The sequence below is a fragment of the Acomys russatus genome, chromosome 18, assembly GCF_903995435.1.
Source record: "Acomys russatus chromosome 18, mAcoRus1.1, whole genome shotgun sequence".
NCBI classification, from domain to species: domain Eukaryota; kingdom Metazoa; phylum Chordata; class Mammalia; order Rodentia; family Muridae; genus Acomys; species Acomys russatus.
The window spans coordinates 34819728-34836504 of record NC_067154.1 but is presented as its reverse complement, the minus strand read 5'-3'; the positions used below and the strand labels follow the sequence as shown (position 1 = coordinate 34836504).

Here is a 16777-nt window from a genome sequence, read left to right as displayed (position 1 = left end):
AAACTACTACTACTGAAGATTCCATATATAGAGAAAAATATATATACACATATACATATAAAAATTTAAACATGACAATCCTATTATGGACTTTGAAACTGGGGGGAAAATGCCATATATATATTTGCAAATAAAAACCTCAGACCAGAAAGGAGTTATTTCTTCTTGAGCTGTTGGCCAATGTGGTCACATGGACCTGGCACTCCCTTCCTCTCAAGGTAATTTAGGTTTTTGCCATGAAACTGTACTGCCCAGAGGTTCAAAAATTTTTTTAAATAGATTATTTTCTCAAACACTACATCAAGATCACAATTTCTATTCCCTCCACTCTTCCCAGCTCTCAACCCTCACCCACCTCCCCACCTGCCCAGATCTTCTCTACCACCATTTAAAGAGCAGCCCATCACAAGACAACAGCCAAACAAGACAAAGCAAGACATGACAAGAAAGGGCAGAAGCCCTCATATTGAGTCTGGACAGGCAACCCAGTAGGAGAAAAAGAATCATAGGAATAAGCAAAAATGCCAAAAACCACTCACTCCGACTGTTAGGACTCTAACAGAAATCCCAAGCTAGCAGGCATAGCATATACATACACGGGGGACCTGGTGCAGACCCTTGCAGGCCATGGGCTTGCTGCTTCAATCTCTGTGAGCCCATGCGAGCCCTGCTTAATTTTCTCAGTGAGCCATGTTCTTCTGGTGTGTTCCATCTCCTCTGACTCCTACAATCTTTCTGTCCCCTCCTCCATGGCTTTCCCTGATTTTTGAGTGGAGGGAGCAAAGGAAGATTTTTAATTTAGTTTCTGTGTGTAACATTTGTCTGTGAGTCTCTGTACCTGCTTCCAACTACTATTATGAAAAATGCTACATGTTTGACTTACAAGATATGAGGAATCGATTAGGTACTGTCCTGGATGTTTCATCCCTATTGACTCACTTACATAATACTGTAAGTTGAAAAGACGGCTTTGGAGGAGCAGTCACTGACAAACTTACTAAGCTATGAATCCTTGAAGCTATAGTATACCTGCCCTGGCCAGCTGTTTACACAAGTAAGATAAAAAGGAACAAACATTATAGGAGTAACCAATCACTTTCTGGTTAGATCAAGGCCCACTTTGCAATATGGAGTTTGGGACATAACTATTAACTGAACTCAAAACTCAGCACTGGCTTGGTATAGGCCCTAGGGAGGAACCTACTGCTGTTATTTCACTACAAAGGACAGTATTAAGCTGTTCCCAGAATAGTCATATAGAAATATTTTATTTTAAAAGTAACTGTCAAACTTTGAAATACAATAAAGTTAGTTAAGAAAATATTATGAATCTTTGACAAAGTACTTTTTGAAAAGCAACAATTCCTTCCATAATACTAATCTCTCTTTCCTTTCTTTCTCTGATCATTTCAGATCACTTATTTTTGATTTATTACAGTATTTCTGTAATCTATATCACTTTTTAGTATATCATTTCAGAGTGTATTAACCCTCTGGGAAACTTCCTATAATTCTAAATATTCAATTTGCTTTTGTATGAACTCTTGTAAATATTTTCTGACAGATGGGAAACAGATCATTGTCCCTATAGGAACCTTTTGAATCAGGCATTATATCATATACCATTATTTTACAATAAATATAGTAGCCTCCCCATTACAATATTTTTCTAAATATTTTATTTTATTTTTGGCATATACATTTATATTATTGCACATAAATAAAAATTGCATACAGCAAGAACAACAATAATGGATTATATGAATGTTACATTCATGGTGTTTTGGCTAATTGTATTTGGCCACCATAAGAATGTGCTTATCAAAACTCAAGTCCAAGTGAATTAAAGACCTCAACATAAAACCAGAGATACTAAATCGGTTAGAAGAAAAATTGAGATAGAACATAGAACACAGTGGCAGAGGAGACAACTTCCTGAACAGAACACCAACAGCCCAGGCCTTAAGGTCCACAATTAATAAATAGGAACTCATGAGGCTGAGAAGCTTCTGTAAGGCAGGAGACACTGTCAACAGAGCAAAGAAACAGCCTACAGACTGGGAAAAGATCTTCAGCAACCCTACATCTGACAAAAGTCTAATATCCAAAATATATAAAGAACTCAAGAAATTAAACACCGCCAAAACAAAAGACCCAATTGAGAAATGGGGCTCAGAACTAAACAGAATTCTCAACAGAGGAATATCAAATGGCTGAGAAACACCTAAAGAAATGCTCAACGTCTTCAGTCATCAGAGAAATGCAAATCAAAACAACTCTGAGATTCCATCTTACACCCATCAGAATGGCTAAGATCAAAACTTCAAGTGACACCACATGCTGGCGAGGATGTGGAGAAAGAGAAACACTCCTTCATTGTTGGTGAGAATGCAGACTAGTTCAGCCACTTTGGAAATCTGTCTGGCACTATCTCATAAAACTAGGACTAGCGCTTCCTCAAGATCCAGCTATTCCACTCCTTAGGATATATCCAGAAGATGCTCCAGCATATAACAGAGACCTATGCTCAAACATGTCCATAGCGGCCTTATTTATAGTAGCCAGAACATGGAAACAGCCTAAGTGTCCCTCAGTAGAAGAATGGATAAAGAAACTGTGGTACATTTACACAATGGAACACTACTCAGCTATTAAAAACAAGGAATTCCCGAAATTTGTGGACAAATTGATTGGACTAGGAATGATCATAATGAGTGACCTAACCCAGAAGCTGAGAGACTCCAATAGTATATACTCACTTATGACTATATACTAGCCCAAGGGGTACATCTCATGAACGTCTTCACTTACCAGGAAAGTGGGATAGAGGCGAGGATATCCTAAAGTGAGAGAAATATAGGAGATAGGGAAATAGATGCATCCAGAGGGCCCTAGAAACCTACAAGAAGAACACTATGATGGGTGGATCTGGGCTCAGGTGTTCTGTTTGATCTATGGCACCAACGAAGGACAATACAAGCAGTCATCATCAAACCCCTACCCAGATCTAGCCAAAGGACAGGACATTCTCCACAATTAAATGGGGACTGGGGAGTGACTTTCACAAGAACTCTGGTGCCCCATATTTGGCCATGTCCCCTTAATGGGGAGGCCCGATGGCACTTGGAGGAAGGATAGCAGACTACCAAGAAGAAACTTGATAGCCTAACATCATAATCAAGGGAAGGAGATCCCCTCAGTCACATTGATAGGGAAGGGAAATGGGGTGAAAGTGGGAGGGAGGGAGGAATGGGGGGATGCAGGGGATGGGATAGCAAATGAGATGTAATATAATGATTTTTTCCATTAAAAAAAGGAAAAAAAAAGAATATGCTTCCATGAAAACTATATATTTCATTCGAAATGCCCACTGTCACAAAAATCGATGAAGTTTTGTGAAATGATATGTACTGTCTGGTTCTATAATGGACTGAAACTGAAATTATGGAATGTATTTGTAAACTTTATAAAGAATCTATTACTCATGAGATACTGTGCTCAGTGGGGCAACAAGTAGGGAAATTAGTGAAAATACGTATAATTATTCTGTGTACAAATGAGTCCTACAGGACCTAGGTTTTCTGTGAGTGCAAAAGGCAAAGAAGGGAAAAGCTGATGACTTGCTCTTCTGACAAATGTCACAGATACCAAAAGGAGTATTATAGGAGGTATTTAGTAAATAAAACATTTTTTCCTGAGGTGAATCAAGGCTGACCAGGCCAGAAGAGCTGGTTCAGAAGCAATAAATTGATGTCATAACTCACTGGTTTGTAGGAGCCTACTGAAAGCATGCAATTATATGAAGTTCTCCAGAGAGTAAGTGAACAGTCAGCAAAAAAGGTGACTAATGATTTAGACTAGGAAATAACAAGATATCCCAGGCAGGCTTTTAAGGTTATCAGAGATAGATAAGGAAAGATTATTCCTATAGAAGAAAAACAAGAGAAAGTGAATACTTTCTTTTCTTTTTCTTTTTTTTTTTTTATTAATTTGTTCTTGTTACATATCAATGGTTATCCCATCCCTTGTATCCTCCCATTCTTCCCTCCCTCCCATTTTCCCCTATTCCCCTCCCCTATGACTGTTCCTGAGCGGGGCCCTCCTCCCTATGTATATGCCCATAGGGTATCAAGTCTCTTCTTGGTAACCGGCTGTCCTTCCTCTGAGTGCCTCCAGGTCTCCCACTCCAGGGGACATGGTCAAATGTGAGGCACCAGAGTACATGAGAAAGTCATATCCCACTCTCCACTCAACTATGGAGAATGTTCTGACCATTGGCTAGATCTGAGTAGGGGTTTAAAGTTTACCTCCTGTATTGTCCTTGGCTGGTGTCTTAGTTTGAACGGGACCCCTGGGCCCAAATTTGCCTATCATAATGTTCTACTTGTAAGTTTCTAGGACCCTCTGGATCCTTCTACTTTGCTATTCTCCCATGTTTCTCTCATTTAGAGTCCCAATAGGATGTCCTCCCTTCTGTTCCAGTTTCCTGGTAAGTGAAGGCTTTCATGGGACATGCCCCTTGGGCTAATTTGAGTCTTCCATCTTACACTCATCAGAATGGCTAAGATCAAAAATTCAAGTGACACCACATGCTGGCAAGGATGTGGGGAGAGAGGAACACTCCTTCATTGCTGGTGGGAATGCAAACTAGTACTGCCACTTTGGAAATCTATCTGGTGCTATCTCAGAAAAATGGGAATAGGGCTTCCTCAAGACCCAGCTATTCCACTCCTTGGAATATACCCAGAAGATGCTCCAGCACACAAGAAAATTTGCTCAACCATGTTCATAGCATCCTTATTCACAATAGGCAGAACATGAAAACAGTGTAAATGTCCATCAGTAGAAGAATGGATAAAGAAACTGTGGTACATATACACTATGGAATTCTATTCAGCTATCAAAAACAAGGAATTCCCGAAATTTGTGGATAAATGCATTGAACTAGAAATGATCATAATGAGTGAGTTAACCCAGAAGCAGAAAGAATCAAATGGTGAATACTTTCAAAATGTAATTTGTGAAAGAAACATTGGAACATACATGTATAATCTCACTTTCTTAATTATATTCTTTCTTTTGCATTCCATTGATTCTCCTTAAATATTTATTATTTAAATAAATAAATTATTTATCATTATTTTAAATTTTAAATGTATTTTCACCATATTCTTCCACTTTCCCAATTTCTTTCAATTCTCTCCCCCTTCTACATACAGAGCTTTAAATGATTTCTACAAATACAGACACAAAGCAGCAATAAGATGTGCAAACTCCAAGAAAGCAATTGAATATCAAACTCAAAAAAGATAATACAAAAAGCAAAAACTACCAAACTCTAACTAAATAAAAGCATAATAATAATAGTAGTAGTAGTAGTAATAGCAATAATGACAATAATATATTGGTCAACTACTTTTGTTTTTTTTCTCTTTTTTTTAATATTTTTTTTCTTTTTTTATTAATTTATTCTTGTTACATCTCAATGTTTATCCCATCCCTTGTGTCCTCCCATTCCCCCCCCCATTTTCCCATTATTCCCCTCCCCTATGACTGTTCCTGAGGGGGATTACCTCCCCCTGTATATGCTCATAGGGTATCAAGTCTCTTCTTGGCTACTTGCTGTCCTTCCTCTGAGTGCCACCAGGTCTCCCCCTCCAGGGGACATGGTCAAATGTGAGGCACCAGAGTACGTGAGAAAGTCATATCACACTCTCCACTCAACTGTGGAGAATATTCTGACCATTGGCTAGATCTGGGAAGGGGTTTAAAATTTACCTCCCATATTGTCCTTGGCTGGTGCCTTAGTTTGAGCAGGTATATCCGGTGTCACTGGATTGGAGAAAACTGATTTTCCTTTCCGTAGTAGCTATAAGAGACATTTTAAATGTGAATATTTACCCTAGGGTCTAAGTCTTCATTCATTCACTCATTCATTTACTCACCCATTTAAAATTATATAACAAAATAAAATATAGAATACATTTTCAAAAATAATCACATCAAAGTTGGACAAGAAAAACCAACCAATGGAAAAGAGCCTCAACAGAAGGAATAAGAATCAGAGATCCATTTGCTTGCACACTCAGGAATACCATAAAAACAACAAACTGGAATCCATAGTATTTACGCTGAGTTCCTGGTACAGACTTATGCAGACCCTATGAGTTCACATGAACTTTGCTCATGGTAATCTATAGGGCCTAGCATTCTTGGTGTCCTCCATCCCCTTTAGCTCTTACACTCTTTCTACCTTCTCAAAATGACTCCTAAGAATATTCTGCTATACACAAGAGATCAGTAGCTTGTTTAGCTATTATCAAATAAATTATATCCTGCAGCACACAGGAACAAATATAAATACCCACAGCCAGATATTAGGGAGAGAATGAGAGACCTTGGAGCATTCAGTGTTAAATAGCATTGTTCCATTTGAAGATGGAAATTTAGAAAAGAAATAAAATGAAAAGAATGATTATTAAAAAGATAACATTAACTAGTATGCCTTAATAATGTTTAATGTGAAGATCTGGTCTTTTTTACCTTCCTTTATATTTTTTTTTCATTCAAAAGAAAGCAAAGTGTACTGAGGACAGAGACATCACTTGGTGGTAGTACATAACCATCAGGATCTGTTTTCTGTAGTGCAAGCCAGGAAAAACGGTGCCAATGTCATTAACACCTTGTGAATGAATTTGACTATATACTACATCTATGATTACAAAGTTATTTTATAATCAAGTGAATTATTTCTCTGGCTATGTTATCAAGAAAACATGTATAGTAGACTTTTCACCTTTATGTTGATATATTATTTCTTAGCTGTTATCTGCATTGCATTTTACACTCAGTATTTATAATTTCTGTTCATAAATTTATTCTAACCTTATTCACAATGAGTAACCATGGGAAAATACAAATAGCACACCAACACATTTATTTCACCAAAGCCCTCTTGAGATAATGTCTGAATTTTCATCAAGACTGTAGTGATTAGTGTTTCTGATTATGGTAATCAAATAACTCATTAGTGATTGCATTTCAGAGATGATTTAAAATATAAAATGTTTCTAGACTATAGTGAGTCATTTGTCTTGTGCTCTTCAAAGGCTGGAGAAAATAAAAGAACATTTTTAGCTCTTTAAATTATTCATTGATAAAAATTTATAGATCACAACTGTGGCCCATTTTTATAGGCACATGTTCTCAAAGTCTTAGTTTCATGGCAGTTCACTTAAAGAAAATGCTTATTTATATATGGTGCACATATTGAAAAAATTTTGCTGCCTTGTCTCACATGACATCAACATAAACCATCAAGGAAGGGGAAAAGAGCTTTCCACAAGTGAAGAGGGCATTTCATTAGTATATGTGAAGTTGGAAAAAAAAAAAAAAAAAAAAAAAAAAAAAAAAAAAAAAAACCTAAAAGAATGTAGTGCTGGTTTTATTTTAAGTGAAATTTCATATACTAGTATTTTAAGTTTAATGAGCAGTAGAAAATAAGGTTTTGCTATCTTTCACTTGCCCTTTTTACAGCTTGTTTAAAAGTTTGTAAATATTTGCTGAATAGGCCCTTTATTGGGTGTTTGTGCATTCTAGGGTTTTCCTTCCTTGGGCAAATTCCTCTTCTTGTGTGTAGCTATTTACTTTAATAAGACAGGGAACAAATTTGTATACTTCACCATGCTTTATAGAACTCACCAGGGAATAAGAATGGCAAAGATGCTTTCTATTGTGAGAAGATATGTACAATGTCAATAAGCTTAAAATACAAATTAGAAAAATTTATTCAAGTCTTGCTTAGAATCAATATTTAATGCAAAATATTAAAAAATATAAGGAGTAATTAACATATTAAGCATTTTTATCTTGTCCGTATATAAATGTATGTATAATACACACACATATAAAATTTTGAGGTTTTTTTTTTAGATTTATTTTTATTTTATGTATATGAGTGCTCTTTCTGGATGTACACCTGCATGTCAGAAGAGGGTATCAGATCACATTATAGATGGTTGTGAGCCACCATGTGGCTGCTGAGAATTGAACTCAGGACCTTTGGAAGAACAGCCAGTGCTCTTAACCCCTGAGCCGTCTCTCCAGCTCCCACATATATAATATTTTATAAGATATATAAAAAACAAATATGTATACATATAAAACATCATATGTATATTCAGAGTATTTATTTTATGCTCATAAGACCCTTCTTTATAGTTGAAAGTATAAAATATGATTATTCTTTTCACCTGACCATAGGGTATTGGAAATCTAATTTCCAACATTTGAATATCAACCTAAGCAGCAAGTTTCTTACGATTCTTTTGAACATTAATAGTGAAATTTCCCATCTCTTAAATGTACTGCCCATCTGAATTGAATTAGCTAAGGGGTCAGTGTTCTAAATGCTGACAATCTTTTGTTATTAGCCCTTCTCTGAAAATTAAATGAGTTTATATGATAGACCTGTGATTCATAACACAAGACTGAGAATCTTACTGAGTTGTCTTTGTTTCCTCAGCTAAATTAAGATAAAACTTATCCCATGACATTTAAGTGAAACAAAGTATATCAGTGACCTCTACATACTCTATTCTACATTAGTTTCTGAAATGTATTTCCCACCTTTATTAATGAAGGTAAAGAAAGAATTCTCTGCATCCTTTTCACCTTAATATCCCACAAGTCTAACAAATGTTGAAATTCCTTGGGGAAAAAAAAAAAAAAAAGAAGTTGCTATAAATCCTTATTTGATATGTCCCGGCAGGCGGGACAAATCGAACCAGGGCTCACCTGAAATAGTGAGTGGGGATTGAAAGTGGGGTACAGAGACAGGAGAAATAATGAGTCAAGCGTGGAATTTCTGATCAAGACTCCCTTTAATGTGGAGAAGTAAGAATTTATATAGCAAGGTCAATAGGATCCATTCTAATCGCACTCTCCCTAGCCCCCAGGCAAGAATATAATCACCTGAGTAGCTCGCTGTAAGAACCTCCTTAATCTCCTGGGTGGTTTCCTGTAAGAACTTCCCCAGTCCTGTGTGGCTCCCTGTGAGGACTTCCCTATTTCTTTCAAAGGTAAATAACCCAAAGATAGCCTAGAACACAAGACCTCCTTCCTCAAGGATCATCATGCAGCCTAAGCACTGGATTTCTAACATGGCTGAATTTAGCATGGCTCCCCACACTTATTTACGAGTACGGATTTAAAATCCATATTACATGTATTAACTGAGGGTCTGTACTATAGATTACAAAGAGACCACCATCCCATAGTTCTTCAACCAATATAGGTCTGAAAGAAAGGCCAGGGGGAAATGAGTGCTGTGTGAAGTGTCTGACCATGTTTTCTGCAGTTACTGAGTCCTAAGGGAAACCGGTGCTTACCCAGTTGCGTCCTTCTGTTCTTTGCATCAAACAAACACAGAGGGACATTCCACAACTTCCTGGGTAATAATTGAAAAATGGGACTGCATACACCAAACACACACACACACACACACACACACACACACACACACACACACACACACACATTTTGTCCACTACACATCTGACAGTTTGTAGGCGCCATGAGAAGAAGGGGAGTACAGCTTTAAGTCTTACCAACAATATTAGGACATAAAAAAAGATCAAAACACATCAGAGTTCTCACACAACCACTTATAACATGTAAGCAAGCTTTCTCATAAATGGACATGCTGGCAAGTTGCAGGACATTTACATGTTCTTTGAAATGTTTAAGAGGCGAAAGGTATGGGTTGAAGGTCTGTGAGATAATGTGTTCCATGGTGCCCTGAGATCTTTGGATCTGTGCAGAGTATTAGAGTCAAACAGCTTGTCACAGAGATAAGAAACCAATATAAATTAGTGTTGATGATCTCATTCTCTGTTCTTATCATGTATCCTGGTTATCAAATGATAAGAGAAAGATAAAAGATGTTGTTTAAAGTATCTAATGGAATCTATGCCTTCACTGGTGAGGAGTAAAAAAAAAATCCATTCAGTTTTGACATATCCTAAATATTTGAAGATGGCAAACAGCGTTTATGAAATGTTTGGAGTTGTAATGTAGTGCTAGGATATGATCATAAAGATCAGGACTTCATAAGCATTTTTATTAATACAAAGATTATGTTTGTGTCCTTAGTGTGTCTTGAAGCATATGCTAATATTTTTCTTGAACTACACATTTCATCATTTGGAAGTAGGTTACTATTGCTATTTTTGCTTGTTTGTTTGTTTTTGTTTTGTTTTTTGAGACAGGGTTTCTCTGTGTAATCTTGGCTGTCCTGGACTCACTTTGTAGAATAGGCTGGCTTTGAACTCACAGTGATCCGCATGCCCATGCCTCCTAAGTGCTGGGATTAAAGGCGTGTGCCATCACCACCCAGCACTATTGCTATTTTTAAGAGAAATATTTTATATAATATTCTTAATGCCTGTAAGACAATAATTTTGAATTATTTGATGTATTAACCCACCTTTATACTATACAAATTAACATGTATTTAAGTATTAATCTCTTTTCAGTTGAAATATATATATACCTATATATTAGTTTCTTTTTTTTTTTTTCCCAACATAGGGTTTCTCTGTGATATCCTTGGCTGTCCTAGACTCACTTTGTTGACCAGGCTGGCCTTCAACTCACATCAATTAGTTTTATTGTAAGATAAAAATACAATATTCTAAATCAAGAAGTCATTATTTTGTATTCTTCTGAAGAATTTCAAGTTAGAAAAACATATTCTTAGTGTCTACTCTAAATGGTTACAGATTTTAATACTAATATATATATTTTAAATTGATACTTAACCGTGCTAAGGAGTACATTTGAGAGATATGGAGAGTTTATTACAATGTAATGATAAGAATTACTGCTTGCCTTTACATGTCTTTAGTTATTTAAAGGTATTGGCGTGGATAATGGAATTGGTACAGTGAGGAATGCTTGCATTTATTAGGGAAATCACCATATAAATTTCAGCATTTATGTGATGTTTTAGGAGAGTATCAATTCAAGCATGTTTATACATAAACATTTGCATGTTTCATACTTTATTTCAATACATGTCTGTATTCATTATCATGATCTTCTTCAGTCATTCATCTAGGGACAATTAATGACAGCAGAACAGAGAGGCATTAAGGGTTAAGTCATCAAATGTTTCTCTTCTATGACCTTGGGATTAAAAGATAAACAGTAAAAAAGTTTTACTAAAATAATAATAGTTTGGAGCTAGAGGGAAAAACAGTCATTCGAAAGATGAAGTCTATTAGGAGTGACTACACCCACAGGCCTTTGTTGTTTGTTCTTTCAAGAATTCTTTGCCCAATTATATTAGAAAAAAATGTATTTTAAGTCTTTGAAAGTGAGCGTGTTTTTCATGTGCCTTTGTTTTTTCCCTTAAAGTACATGAACTTTGATTTTCAAATCAAGACTGCAAAATCTTGCAGCTTGTCAGACATTCAGTCTTATGCAAACTAGTCATGTAGAGGAGCTGCTGCAGAGCAACACTCTAGTTTATTTAGTTTGGGACTATTTAGTTTAACACTCTTCAAAAGATACTTTAGCTACCAGTTCATTTTCAGTTAAAGACAGAAAAAGAAGAGTTGATAGAAATCAAACTCTGTGTGTGTGCGTGTGCGTGTGCGCGCGCGTGCGTGCGTGTGTGTGTGTGTGTGTGTGTGTGTGTGTGTGTGTGAATGCTTGTGGAGGCCCAGGCTCCAACAGAGTACCTGTTGTCACAGACGATTCTAGAACACCAATTTTACTTTAAAGTATTATTGGAAAAGCTATATATTTTCATTGAAATTTAATTATTGAACAACTTAGAATAATATCTTTAAAATAAGAAAGTGAACTATTAATCTTAGAACAGATATTTTGAAATCACAAAGTCATAGTAGAGTTAGTTGACTTTAGTGTGCAAGAATAAAATAGATCACGCCTTCCTTTCTTCATGGCCTATGTGATTACAAGCCTATGTTCATGCTTCAGAATCACTTTCAGAAAAGATTCTGAAAAACAGCCTTGGAAAAAACAACATATGACCTTGAAAGATAATATTCAAATAACTGTCATAGCTTTGAGTTTTCAAATCACTGAAAAGCACTCAGGAATTGAACCTCTGAAATTATTATTTGATTTCCTTGGCTAATGGTTGGCTGGACGAATGTGGTTTTTGATGCCAGGCATAGTAGACAAAGCTAACATTATTTTTAAATATTTATTTTGGTTTTTTCTTTTTTGTAATATAGTGACAACTCAGGTTTCAAATTTTTTGTCTCTATCAGATATTTCAAAACACAGTTATATATCTGCAAGAATTATTTTGGAAATATTTAACTTTAAAATTTCCAACAGGTATCACATATACTAGAAGTGTAACATAAGCTTTATTTCTCATCATAAATTTTTATTTATATAAAGTATAATTTTAATATATAAAATGAAACATTTTATAAAATATACTTACTCTAATATTACTGAAGCTGATTTTGTATACTAAAACCCACCATAATAAAAATACCCATAATCAATTACATTAAACATTCTCCATTAATTTGATTCTTTTTGTGTGTGTGTTCACTCATATGTCTATGATTTCAGATTTCAGATATGTTCCCTCTACAGAAGAATATTTGCCATAGAAACTCCTGTAATTAGATACTTCCTGAAGTATCGATTGGTCTCATATATGCTTTATAAAGCTGAAGACCTATGACAGAGTAAGTTTGTGGGAGGACATAGGGATGACTTAAGCTAAGACTCCTAGTAGCAGGGGTAAAGGAGACTGAAGAGGACAGCCTTCAACTAGACAGAAGACTCCTAGTGGAGGAAGGGGAACATCAGCCTACCTACAAAATCTTCAACTAAAATTTACCTTGCCTGCAAGATGTGCAGGGATAAAGATAGTGCAGAGATTGAGAGAATGTTTATCCGACCTTGGGCACAACCTGAGGTTCACCCCATGGGAGAGAGCCAGCACCTGACACTCTTAATGGTACTCTGCTATGCTTGTAGGCAGGAGCCTATCATAACTGTCCTCTGAGAGGCTTCACCAAGCAGAGACTTTTTTTTTTCATTCTTAGGATTAATTAACTACAATGAAAATTAAATGGTATAGTGGAAATAAGCAAAGACCATTGGCTAGTTTTTCCCCAGGAAGGTTTTGTATTCAGTCCAGACACATAACAGAAAACCTGAAATCTTTTTTTTTTTTTAATTTTTATTTATTTGTTTATTTTTTTGAAAACCTGAAATCTTAAATAATACAAGATCCCCTTTCATAGAGGACCCTTCTAAAATGTTGGGAATATTTAGAAGATATTAATTCCATCCATGATTCCTGTGCTGGTGAAATTCCAGTTATAGATGTATTAAGAGTATAAAGAAGAAAATTCAGTGATGTATATATGGACAAATCTCAATAATTTTATAACAATAAATCATAAAATGTGCTCAAGTCATCTGAATACAATTATGTTAAATATAACACAAATTGACCTTAGTATTGAAAAATGTATGTAATTTCTTTCTTCAGGATATATTTGGCCAGAACTATTTCTTTTTAAGTGCCTAGAAATTCTGCATTGTTTGCATTCATTTATTTAAAATGCACAATTAATTTGCAATATGAAAACCAAAAGGCATTAACAGAGCTCTGTTGAAGCAATATTACATGTAATGCTTTCGTCATTCAAAACCGTTGCGTACATTCCGAAATGTAAGTTAATAATGCAAGTTTGAGGAGAATGAAAGAATAAACTGTAAAGTGTAAAGCATTAGTGTTTAAATATAAATATGTTTTCTGAGAAAATTATGTGACAATGGACATTCATAGCAAATGGGTCAAAAGACCTGTAGAGAGCTGGTACTTGGTATCTATGAACTTTTTAGAGAAAGATGTCATAAGATTCAAGGAAGAATCTGTGATTTGTGGTCTTCATGAAGATGATTTTGCCTTCTTTTATGATGAGCCATGAACTGAAATTTCATCTGGTTTTTATCTGTATTAACTTACATAGACTGTAGGTAGTTTCTTTTTTTATTTAATTAATTTATTCAGATTACAACTCAGTTGTTATTCCATCGCCTGTATCCTCTTTTTCCGCCCTCCCACTTTCACCTTATTCCCCTCCCCTAGGTCTTAGACCGAGAGTGACCTCCTCTCCCACTATATGGTCACAGGCTATCAAGTCTCATCTTGGTAACCTGCTTTGTCTCCATTCAGTGCCATCAGGCCTCCCCACCAAGGGGAGGTTGTCAAATATGGGGCATCACAGTTCATGTCAGATTCAATCCTCACTCTCCACATAACTGTGTAGAATGTCCTGTCCATTGGGTAGATAGTTTCTAATGAAGGAAATTATAGCTGTATGAAGAAAAAAATGTATTGATGTTATTTATATGGAAAAACTTTATTCACCTATAACACTGAGTACTGCACAACAGTAGCTTCATCATATTACTACTTTTTTCATATTACTGCTCAAGTTCATGGTCTATGTACTGAACACTTATTGTACACTAAGAAGGATTCTGGTAAGTAGTTTGTAATACAGTGCCATCTTTTTAGTCTTAATTACATTACAAATAATTTCTACAACTCAACAAAGTTATTTACTTTCCCCCTTGTGCATTCATTTAATATTATGCTGACAACAGGAGGCAGAATTCAGCATAACACATTCCCCTTATAGGCCTGAGTAATTGCTTGTCTGGGGCAGTTCTATGTCTTGTTTAAGATAGTTCTATGTCTGTGTCCTATACATCTATTTTTGTACATGTCAATAGTCCTTTAAGTAAAGCTTTGAAATTCAATACGGAAATCAACAAAACTTAAATTCTCAGGAAACGGATAAAGGCTGGAGTTGCTTAAACTTTATAGTAACCACAATATTTATGACTAAAGGTTGCTTTGAAATGCCATGCAAGTAATAACACAGTGAAAGAAAGCTATTTGGGACTCTGGTACTTGGTGCCTATGCATTTTATCAAATTGTTAGAATTATGTGAAAAATGTCAGACAGCTTCTGATAGAGACCATTACATTTGGAATAGCTATAAAAAGAGGCTTTTTGACCGATAAAAGAGCAAGTTTCATCATGCTTCCCAATTTCAACCACTTACTGAATTTCTTAAGACTTTGATTTATCATTTCTATATTTTTCTCAATAGGTGTATTAAGATATTTTTCCTGCATATATTGTCTTTTTGTGCCCTCACTCTTTTGAAACACATCACTCCACCTTTGTGTTATAATGTTGTAAATTGAAAAAAATCTTATACAAATGTTTTAAAAGTGGCCTACTTACAAGAGCAAAGTATGCGATCAGAAATATGTACTTTATGCATTGATTTCACTTGATTGCAGGGAACTATATTTGAAGAAAAACCATTAGCCTGTTTAATGGCCTGTGTGGCAAGACTATACAAAGTTAGCCTTTGTATTTTTATTGTTTTCTGATAAACAACATGTGAAATTCAGCTTCTAAATGTTAACAGGGCATTACTGACCACTTCCGTAGCGTAGTCTCTGCAAACCTACGTTAAAATGGCTTACAAGAACAAAATGGAAATAAAGTACTCTAGAGGAGAAAAATAAAGAGCTACCTATGAAGGAACAGAGAAAAAGGAGAGACCGCAATGTATCTAAACTTAAAAAAAAAAAAAAAAAATGAATAGAACGAAAATTGGAAGAAAATGGAATGGAATATTGGAGAGGATTTGCATAAAGCCATGAGGGTAAATGTTGGGCTCCTTAGCGATTTCAAGGACATCTCAGTACTTTCATACTGAAGAAAGGAGAATCTGATGCTACAAAATATCAGAGAGGATAATATTAAAATGAACATCAAAGTGGGAAATGTGGCAATTATTTCAAGTTGGACAAGATTTATTCTGCTCATATTTTCAGGTAATAAATTCAAATCTTTCCATTTACTTAGCAATGAGTCATGAATGTACTTCCTGCCAGAAGTTATTAGGGGCCCAAGGAAGGAAAAACCCTGAATCCACTACTGTGTTTACTGTATGTAATTTAAATACTCTCAATCTACCGAAGTCCCGTGTTTTACTTTTGTGTTAATATGTGTACTATAGATTTTAAGTCTTAGCTGTATGAATTTACTGTGAATTAATTTAATATGGACAAAGAGAAAAAACTATAAATAAGTGATGTAAAGTTAGAAACCAATTAAATTAGTCTATATAAATTATTGTGAAAGTTTTATGATGCTGCTCATTTATAATTTCAATCATTTTCTATGAATCTATTTATATTTTAAAAATATGATTGTGCTGCAGGCACTGTACTGGTGATTACCTAGCAGCAGAAAAACATGTCTCTTGAGTTAAAATGAGGAAAAATTACAGTAAAATGAAAAGGGAAGAACCACATGGTTTAGCAAAATGATATTCCTTGCCTGGCTTCAAAAAACACTTACCAAAAAGGAAAAGGTAAAGAAATTTTTCTTTTTTTCTCTCTCTTTTTTTTAATTATTAAAAGATGTATTTATTTATTTATTTATTTTTAAATATCATTTTTATTAATTAATTCATATTACATCTCAATTGTTATCTCATCTCTTGTATCCTCCCATTCCTCCCTCCATCCCACTTAACCCCTATTCCTCTCCCCTATGAGAAATTAAGCACCACAAAACCAAACTAACCAGTTAAGAAATGGGGCTCAGAATTAAACAGATAATTCTTAGCAGAGGAATATCAAAAGGCTGGGAAACACTTAAAGAAATGCTCAACATCT

The 16777-nt window shown here is 35.2% G+C and overlaps 1 protein-coding gene across 4 annotated transcripts in view; it reads left to right on the top strand.

Moving 5' to 3' along the window:
* Pcdh9 (protocadherin 9) overlaps positions 1-16777 on the top strand; it is a 939572-nt gene that overhangs the window by 336603 nt on the left and 586192 nt on the right. The window lies entirely within an intron of this gene.